General features: G+C 40.2%; 2 long non-coding RNA genes across 2 annotated transcripts in view; one reads left to right on the top strand and one right to left on the bottom strand.

Moving 5' to 3' along the window:
• Positions 1 to 1,217: 1,217 nt before the first annotated feature.
• On the bottom strand, positions 1,218 to 5,225 carry LOC309688190. The gene is made up of 4 exons (XR_014270980.1): positions 5,154 to 5,225; positions 3,371 to 3,487; positions 3,151 to 3,254; positions 1,218 to 3,048 (listed from the first exon to the last, which is right to left on the bottom strand). It is a non-coding gene; the product is annotated as an uncharacterized lncRNA (long non-coding RNA).
• LOC309688180 overlaps positions 1,227 to 9,807 on the top strand; it is a 143,307-nt gene continuing 134,726 nt past the window's right edge. The window contains exon 1 of the long non-coding RNA XR_014270975.1: positions 1,227 to 1,262. This is a non-coding gene — a long non-coding RNA (uncharacterized lncRNA). The remainder of the gene's footprint in view (positions 1,263 to 9,807) is intronic.

The raw sequence follows: 9,807 nt of genomic DNA, 5'->3' as shown, positions 1-9,807 counted from the left end.
CTAAAATGTGATCCCTCCACTTGGACCCACACAGTTTAAAAAGTTTACATCTCTGAGCTTTGAAAGACAAGATGTTGGAAAAAGAACAACGATGGCGACGTTTTGAGGGTAAAATGATGGCTTTAACACTGTGGACACAGCAGCAGTTGAAAGAGAAGTGTTTAAGATGAATCTTGGTACAGTGGCAGAGAGAGCTCGTTAAGCAGGCAGGTGTGAGCCTGGTTGCTATAGTGACTGCACCCAATGGCTCCATACACACGCACACAGACATGCACCTCACTTTTGCTGCTTAAAATGAACAGAAAAGTCAGGCCGAAACAAATCGCTCCCAAATGAAAAGTAAAAGTCGTATTGACAAAATTCTTTCACCGTGAGCGACAGCAATGTCTAGTCTACCTAATTCTCAGTTTTCATGCCTGTGGAGCTTATTATATGGACGTGGTGACAGTGGAAAGACACCATGCTCTTCTGATTTTCAAACGAACCTTCTGAGCCATTTTAACATTAGAGTCTATGGAAGAGTTGGAGGGAGGAGGCTGTGCATTGGTGACATTTACGAAAGAACCATAACACCTAGGACAATAGTAAACACATTGGATGAAAGAGGACAGCCATGGCTACGTTTTGAGGGTAAAATCATACCTGTAGAGCAAACGCTGCGGACACAGCAGCAGTTTTAAAAAAGATTTTAAGATTAATTTTTTTGCTCCTCTCACTCTAGCAGTTGAGCTGCCTCACTCTAGCCCCAACATTCCGTCCCATACACACCCATTATAAACTCTGAAACGGGTGAAAAAACATCATGAAACTTAAACTGGAACTGAAGAAAAAGTATAATAGATATTGAAAAGATAAATACAAGTTGAATAGTTGAATGTCTTGTCTTCGTTTTAAAGTTTGAATGGTGGCTCTATGTCAATGTATGTGGAAGTAGTAAGAGTTTAAAAATGAGTAAGTTGAATGAGGATTTGAAGGGTCTCCCCATTGAAATACATTATAAATTTTTGTTGAATAAAGTTGAATAAAATTAAAAATATAAATGTTAAAAATATGAAAAATAGAAGCAGTGTTGTCCAAAAGAATAGGAATCTAACGGTGTTTGAATGGTTTTTCTAAGTTGAACGGTTTTGAAGGAGTAGGATTACAAAAAACGTACGGAATAGATAAAATATAATAATAACTAGAAAGTGCATTTTCTGAAGAAACTGCAGTGTGAATGCTTGAATCTGAATGTATGCACTGAAATGAATTAATTGCTGAATGTTAAGTTAAAAATTCCGAATGAGCTGGAAAATACAGAAATTTTCACCTGAAAACAAAAGTGCAGAACTTTTGAAAGCTGATGTTCACACAGAAGAAGTTGGAAAAAAGCTAAACATGTTTAAAATGTAAATAATAAAAAGATGAGTAATGACAAAAGAAAATTTAGAGTCAGAAAACCTCTGAATGAATATTAAAAGTTCAAATTCTTCTAATTGAAATGAACTTAAAAGATGAACAAAAATTCTGGAGAAAATACAAACTTTAATATACAGCATAATGTTTTTCAGACATATACACATGTGTATATCATGTTTAATAGTATTACATACATCAATTTGTTTTGTATGTCATAGAAAATAACATAAAAATCTTAAGTCATATTTTACAGCTTCTTTCTGAAAAGGACTAGTAGAATAAATAAAAATAACTAAATTAAATAACTAAATAAAAAATAATAAGCAAGATATGAAATACATGAAAATTCAACTTTTAAAACCACAATCCTGAACCTTTAAATTGTGTTGGTTTCTTAGAACATGGCTGAACAGCTGTTTCTATCGGTCTACTTAATCTGTCTACACATCTTTTTATTACTCATTCTTCTTTATGTTTTAATGTAAACAGAGTCCACACAGTGGTAAAAGAGAACTGTATAGAGATTTTTGAGTAAAGTCAAATGAAAGCGTAAGGTGGTGACACAGTTTAACACATGCAAATAATCAAATAAACACATTAGTCCTTTTTGTGAACATGGATAAATAAGTATCAATACAGCATTGTTCAGCCATGCCACTAAATGCTTTTTTACACATTGTTTTAACCTGGGCTCAGACACAAAGTCCCAAAATTAGTTAGTCCCTGACTTTGAGTTGTGGTTATGACTAATTATTATACACAAGGCTTTATCTATCTGAACTCTAAGGACACAAATATGAAAAAAAAAAACTATACTTACCAGCTGATACCCCACACTACACACTAGGTGTGCCATGTGACCTGAAACTTTGGTACAAAATCATCATAATCATTCTGTTAACACTGTTTTTTAACGCTGTTTGTGTTGCTGTTCAGCAGTTTAAAATGTTTTAGATTGGATTACATGGAATGAATTTGAATTTTCTTGGGGGGTTTTGTGTGTGTTTTGTTCTTAGCAGATTTTTTCTTCCATACTGTTGAATTCCAGTTACCACATTTCTGGTCATATGACATCCCGAGTGCCCACTTAAAAAAATCCCTACAGTTAATTCAACATTAGAACAAAATAAAAATATCCATCCATCCATCCATTCGCTTCCGCTTATCCTTTCCAGGGTCGCGGGGGGCGCTGGAGCCTATCCCAGCTGTCATAGGGCGAAAGGCGGGGTACACCCTGGACAGGTCGCCAGTCTGTCACAGGGCCAACACACAGGGACAGACAACCATTCACACTCACATTCACTCGCACATTCACACCTAGTGACAATTTGGATTAATCAATTAACCTATCCCCACAAATAAAAAAATAAAAATATGTTAAAGAAAAAAAGGTTTGCTCTGTGATGAAATACTAAATAAGCATACATTGTACAGAGCACTAACAATGACAACAATCCTTTAGCCTGTTGATCAGAGAGAGGCAGTCATTATGTCCATTTAAAACCTGTAATCACAGAGCACATCGTTTCTGTGAAACTATAAAGTCCCATATGATCCTCATCATGTCCAGTGACTTCAGAGTGGATCCTCCCTGTCATCCGGCCAGTGTTTGATGTGTGGCAAGCAGCACAGAAGCAGGATAGCTGAGGACTTTAAAAGAAGAGCAGAAAACAGGAATATGTAGTTGTAAATGTAAATATCAGTGATACTTGTCTTGTCAAAGGGAATAAAATAATGAAAATGTTAACTTACACACTCATTTAGGGAGGATCTTGACACTGCACAGAGGAGGCACAGTCAGTCTGACAATGATGGTGATCTCCAGGGATGTTTTCCTGCAGCAACATTCCTGCCAACTGGCCATATGATCCAGAGTAGTGGGTTTGTAATGAACAGAAAGGTGTATATGTTAGGTAGTGTGCACTCAGAGCTGGTCCTAAGAAACAAACACATCCTGTAATAAACTGAATACCTGTAGTAGTGCTGCTGCAAATATGAAGCCCTTCTATCATGAGTGGTTTCAAAGAAGGTGTTTTGGAGGCTCAGTCACAGAAACTGTGCCGTCTGTTCAGTCCTGAGTGTCTCAGCTCTGATGGGGATGGATCACAGAGGGAAACACCTGAGTACAGACATTACAATACACTCTAACACTCCTAAGGTCAAGTGAAAACACAATTTAAACACTTTACAAAGAATGAATACATGTTTTCATGGAAATTATGTCATTAACCCTTTTTGTTGTGAGTAAATCTCACCGACTGCTTGTGGGACAAGCTAGAAGGAGGACTTATCACAGAATCTCTCCTGTGCTCCAGATGTGAAGTCTCACGCTCTGATCGTATGGCGATGAAGATGGTGATGATGAAGTTTCTCTGATCTGTGGCATTACAGTTTCTGGCTGCTATGTGCTTCACATTGTTGGATTTTACATGTGAAGCTTGGAGAAGACACAGGAGGACTGTGTCTTGCTTAAAAAAAAAAAAGAGAAAAAAAAAGGAAACCTAACAGGAAAGGAAACCCCCCCCCCCTCAACTCCCACCGTACCCTCCCCCCCCCCCCCCCCCCCCTCCCACTCAACTCCCCAACCTCACACCATCCAATGTCTATACAAATGTAGGGTATCAGCTGGTAACAGAAAGCAAGTGTAACATATGCACTACATATGTAACACTGCTGAAACATTTCTGGCCAGAAATGTGCAGTTATCAACCCAGACCCACCCTGATGATTGCACTGGCCAGAAACATGATAAAAGCTCATAAAAATTTATGTTTCATAGTAAAATTGGTCCAAAAATATAATCGTATACTTTTGAAAAAGTTTAAAGTTTATAACGAACCAAAATAATAACATTTTTGTAAATAGTATTTCAAAATAGAGGCACACATAAAGTGGCTTAACTGTCATTATTGCTGTAATTAGGTTTGTTTGTTTGTTTGTTTGTTTTTTTAAATAGCAACCTTTAGTCATTATTGTTCTCTCAGAAACAATGAAGAAGCTGTTGAACATTTATGTGTTGTGTAGGCAATCCTCTGGTCCACCCTCCCTCCCTCCCAGCCACAGTGAGACTGGGGCAGCCTGGCAGGATGTTGAAGCCTGGCTGCAGAGAGGATATGCCTACACTATTCATTTTAAACTGCTATATTTGATTTTTCTGACATTTATAGGTTACTGTTAGTGAATTTTAGATTTTCTGTAATAAATAAAATTGACATCTTTTACTGATATCATTACTTAATTCATGTAATTGTATTTTATGTAAACAATTCAAACATTATACTGCAATGCAGGGCGTCAACTTTTAAATATCGCTCTACTTTATGTCTGTGAAGGTTCTCAGTCATCCAGGTCATCGTAGTCAAAGGAGCTTGCAAAGAAAAGCGTCTGGACTTCTTTCTGGAGTTCAAGCATCGCTCTACTTTCTTAAGTCATTCAAAAATATAGATATTACTTACTGTATTCAAAGATCTAGATCATGAATCATCACAGGACAATACACAGTATACTGGGTCATGGTAACTATGGTAGGTCTTCATGACTCCAGAATGGAGACATCGATCTGACTGAGAAATGAAAATTAGGTCAAGCAGTGTGTTCTTCTCTGTGGTAGGGGCAGTGATGACCTGTGCGTATCCCCTAGACTCAAACAGCTCCAGGATTGGTTTGTTTGCACTGGATAAAACATTCTCATTAAAATCACCACAAACTATGATGGGATGACAGTCCATGATCTCCAATGAGTCTAATAGGCTTACCAGGTTTTTCAGGAATGGCCTCAGAGTGTAGTCTGGAGGTCTGTATACAACTGCAATCAGAGCACTGACTGGTGCTTCAACCTTTAAAGCCAGAAATTCAAGGTCAGTTACATTATGGATGTACTGTTTTTCATGCACTTGAATGTCACTTTTCACATAAACAGCAACTCCACCACCACTTCTGTTTGCCATCTGGGGAAAGTTTGTGTAGGACAGGTGTCTGTTGCGTTTGAACAAATTGTAATTTTCCAAGTGGAGACTCTCTGCGACAAAAGAGCCCCGCAGGTGTGTTTCTGTTAGGCACAAAACATCTGCTAGACACAATTCATGGTGACTTTTGATGTCATTAATGTGAGCTGGCAGTCCCTCTGTATTATGATGAACAATGGTGAAAACCTCTGACCTGCTCAGTGTTTGCCTCACGTGTAGAAGAGGCATCATGTCATCAAGGTTGGCTTGTCTCATGTTCTCAAGCGCTGCAGTGATTTCTGGGTTGGTGAATATTTTTTTCTCCTCCATATCAAGAAGATACAGTCCACTGAGAGACGTCACTCTACTGACAGCTACGTAGGCCATGCCGGGCTCAAAAATGCTCTTAAGAGAGACAACAGCTGATGTAGTTGTCATACCCTGTACCTTATGTATTGTACATGCAAAGGCCAGCTTCACTGGGAACTGTCTTCGTACCACTCCTTTCTGCTTCAGATTCTCCTCTGCTCTCTCAATGTACACCATGTCGTCTGCTGGTGTGCGGTTATTCTTTCCAGATGTCTCATTATCCATTTTAAGTCCAAGCTTGATGATGTGTTGGTCGTTTTCAGAGTGAACTACTCTAAGTAGTATTCCAAAAGCTCCATTAACCAAACCATTTTGTATGTCAATGTTTCTGGTGAGCATGACACGAGCTCCTTCTGCAACTTTCAGTGTGTCTGGTAACTCGTTTTTACCTCCTTTCAATGGTCTGTCTTGAAGTGCCATTCTGCCAGTTCTAGGATCTTTTCTATAATCATCTGCATGGATGTCAATGATATGAGTGTGGAGCAGAGCCAGTGTTGCAGAGTTGTGTGCATCCACTTCTTTATTAGTTGCAAAAATGTGCAACGCATCAGTTGGACAAAGGGCTGGTTCAGTTATGGCCTGTGACAACAAATTTCTATCTGCTTCGCAAAGCTCATCCAACTTTCCTTTCACACGAATTCTGTTCAGCATCTCTGCAAAGACAACATCATCTTTCTGACGCATAATCTCAGTCAGAGTGATCATCTGAAAATGCTCCCGCCACAGGTCGATCTCGGACGGGTCGTGCACACAGAGAGGTTTAGACTGTCGCACTGGGGGTAGCTGATAGAAGTCTCCGACAGCAATGACTGACATGCCTCCAAAGGGTCTCCGAGTCCCTTTGATCTGTTTGAGTCTTGCATCTACATATGCAAACAGATGTCTTGACACCATAGACACTTCGTCAATGACGATTATTTCAGCATTCAAAAGTTCTGATCTGACTTCATCCAGCTGATTGCCAAGTCCCTGAATGGGAGGTTTTAAGCTTCTAGGCAGCTTGAGAAGAGAATGCAGTGTTGTTCCAGAAATGTTAAAAGCTGCAGTCCCAGTGAAAGCAGTTAACAGGACAGTGGGTTTTGATATGTCAACGTCGTCTGCATATCTGGGCACTTTGCTCAGTATCTTAGATGCTTCTGAGTAGATGCATTTGATAAGATGTGATTTTCCTGTTCCAGCACCACCATTAATATAAAAGAAAAACTGCTCTGGATTTAGAGCACAGACTCTTTTAATGCACCAGTCTCTAACTGCATAAAATATGCAGGCTTGCTTCTTGTTCAGATTCTGAAACATCTGACGTAACAATGTGGGATCAATAGCAGGGGGTTCCCTGATGGCTCTGACTTCTGTTGAAGCATCAGCCTGACGGCTGTAGTCGGGCACATCTTCCTGTTCATTTTCATTGTCTCGCTCTCTTTCTTGTTCAACAAGTGGCAACCTTACGAGATCTGATTCAGGTGCCAGATTACACCATTCGTCAGTCACACCTCTGTTCTGCTCATATTCCTCAACAGCGCTCTCGATCTCCTCACTGTTTTTCTCATATTTTTCTCTGTTTCTTTTGACAATGTGTTGCACGTACTCAAGACGGTCAGTACCTGGCAGCTGTACACAGCCAGCACCATAGAAAGCCTGATAGGTTGGCAACGATGGTGTTTTCAGTTCGTGGTCTGAACGATGAGGAAGGTACAGTTTAAGCAGTCTTCCGTAATATTGCTCTGGATGTTTTTCTTGTGAGCAGCGGTGAAATCTGATGATAGCAGGCTTATTGTTTTTGCGCCTTTGCACAAACCCCATCTCATTGAGAAGGGGCAAAACATCTTTACCTTTTTTCTGTTGGCCATAGACAATCCTGCAAGTAGCAGCAAAGTCTGCCATGCACATCTCCTCATACTCTGGTGTTTCAGGTCTGGCTTTGTATTTGTCATTCAAAGATGTCATCCAAACATTGGAAGACTCAGGTGTTGTGTTGTCCAGAACTGACAGGGGACGACTCATTTTCACAGGATTATCATCAGTTGGAATGAATATTACAGCACGTGAGCATTGCTTCATGTGAAGACCACATGCACGAGCAACACACTCCTGTGCACTGATCTCTCGCTTCTTTGAATATGCCTGCATGACGGCTCTCATTTCATCGCACTCATTTACACTGTCCTTATGGGAGTTCTCAATGACAGTTTTCAGGTACTCAGATAGCCCGCCCTCTTTTTTTGATATATATTTCATTAAATAATTTGCAGCACCAAAAGCATCTAAAACAAAGCTTATGTCGATATTACTGTTCCAGGCTTCAAGCAGATGTGGATTATAGCCGTTTATCCAAGAGTCTTTTGGATCACGCTTTAGTATGATCGTACTCCTCATGTTCATTTTATTCAGGTATCTCTCATATTCTGCATGTGTCAACTTGCATCTTTCCAAGAGCTGCTCTAAACTCATGGAAGCAGTTTCAGGTTCATTCAGCAGCTGGTTCAGTGGTCTGAGCTTGTTCTTTGCCGTTTCTACTTCCAGTGCATCATCCTCACTGGGTCTTGTGATCATTGTCTCATTGCAGGGTGGTTTGGGAAAACCAAAACGGCACCCGGAGCTTAAACTCCTAAAGCACGTCTTTGTGTGGTTCTTACTGTGTTTTTGCACTTCTGTTACTTTTTTGTACAGTTCAGGTTGTTTATGTGGATCAGGCAGCTGAGCTGTGATGTATTTGTTTATAAAATCAAGAACAGTTTGCTCATCATCCTCCTCAAACACAGGAGCACCTTCTACCCACAGGAGGCAGTGTATGTGTGGGCTTCCTCTGTGCTGAAACTCAACTCTGTAAAAGTAGTCAATGACTTTGCCAAGTGGCTCTGCGGGAGATAAGAGTAAATCTCTGAATAATGCTTCAACTCTCTTGTCAAACATGCGCATTGTTGTGACAGGATTGCTTCTCAGGATGTCACACTTTGCTGACCAGTCGAGTCCTTCAAAATTCACTTGTTCACCTTGCTGCCTTGTTATTGCCTCGATCACTTCAGGCCAGCGCATTTCAGCAGCTGAAAATGTGCAAAAGAACGTGGGAGTTCCCAACTGTCTGATCATGGCAAAAAGATCTCTTGTTGTTTTCTCCCAATAGGCTGGGGTTCCTCTCAGAGGCTGCATGAATCTCACTGCATCTTTATTTCGCACCAGTTTCTCCACCTCATGTTTATCTTGTAACATGCCTGAGGTTATTTTTCTACCATCTCTGGTCAGAGGCTTTGCCTTCCTTAACTGTACTGTCATGCTGGATGTAGCCAAGTGTATTTCAGTCACAAACTGTGCAAAGAATAAATAGTTTGTGTCTTTGGCAAAACGATCATCAATGCAGAAAAGTCTTGATTTGAAATACCCACTGGGGGATACTTTGATCAGCCTTCTTTCATCAAGTGTGTTTTGGCCTGTAGGAAACTGCACAGGGAAGGCCATGGCCTCCAGTTTAGGTGTTTTGAAAAAACTTATTGGATTGTTTCTCTCTGCAGGAGCAACAGAGTAGATTCCTTCACTGAAACATAATATCTCCTCAGCCACATCAGGGGGCTGCAAACAGGACTCGAGTGCAAAACCACCATTAGTCAGTCCATCTGCTTGCTCTGAATCATCTCTCATCTGTTCATGCGATTGTTCACCATCACAGGGTAACATGTCAATGTCCTGTTCATTTATATTTTGTGCTTCACTCAGTGCATTTTTCTCACAGCTGTCAATTTCCATTAAATCAGCCTCATCATAATCGTCCTCATTCATGTTTTCATCATCATCATCCTCATCATCTTCATCAGGAAGAGTTGGATCACACAGCTCAGCATCATCTCTGATGCTCACATCCTTATACTGTGGATGAATCTGCTTGAGTTTATGCAGTGCTTGCACAAGTTTAGACCAGCTTACAGTCTGAAACAGCTGATGACCTTTGTAAGACAAGCGTCTCTTCAATTTTACTCTGATCACCTGAGAATTAATTCTCAGTCGAGGTAGTGTTTCAACAGTTTCCTGTACCTCTGATGGGACACAGACCACATTTCCTCTAATTGCTCTTTGTCTGCCTTTGGGAAGAGGAATGATCTTGGCA

The sequence above is a fragment of the Aulonocara stuartgranti genome, assembly GCF_965226115.1.
Source record: "Aulonocara stuartgranti genome assembly, chromosome: 2".
Taxonomy (NCBI): domain Eukaryota; kingdom Metazoa; phylum Chordata; class Actinopteri; order Cichliformes; family Cichlidae; genus Aulonocara; species Aulonocara stuartgranti.
The sequence above is the reverse complement of the archived record's forward strand: the minus strand, read 5'-3'. Positions and strand labels throughout refer to the sequence as shown.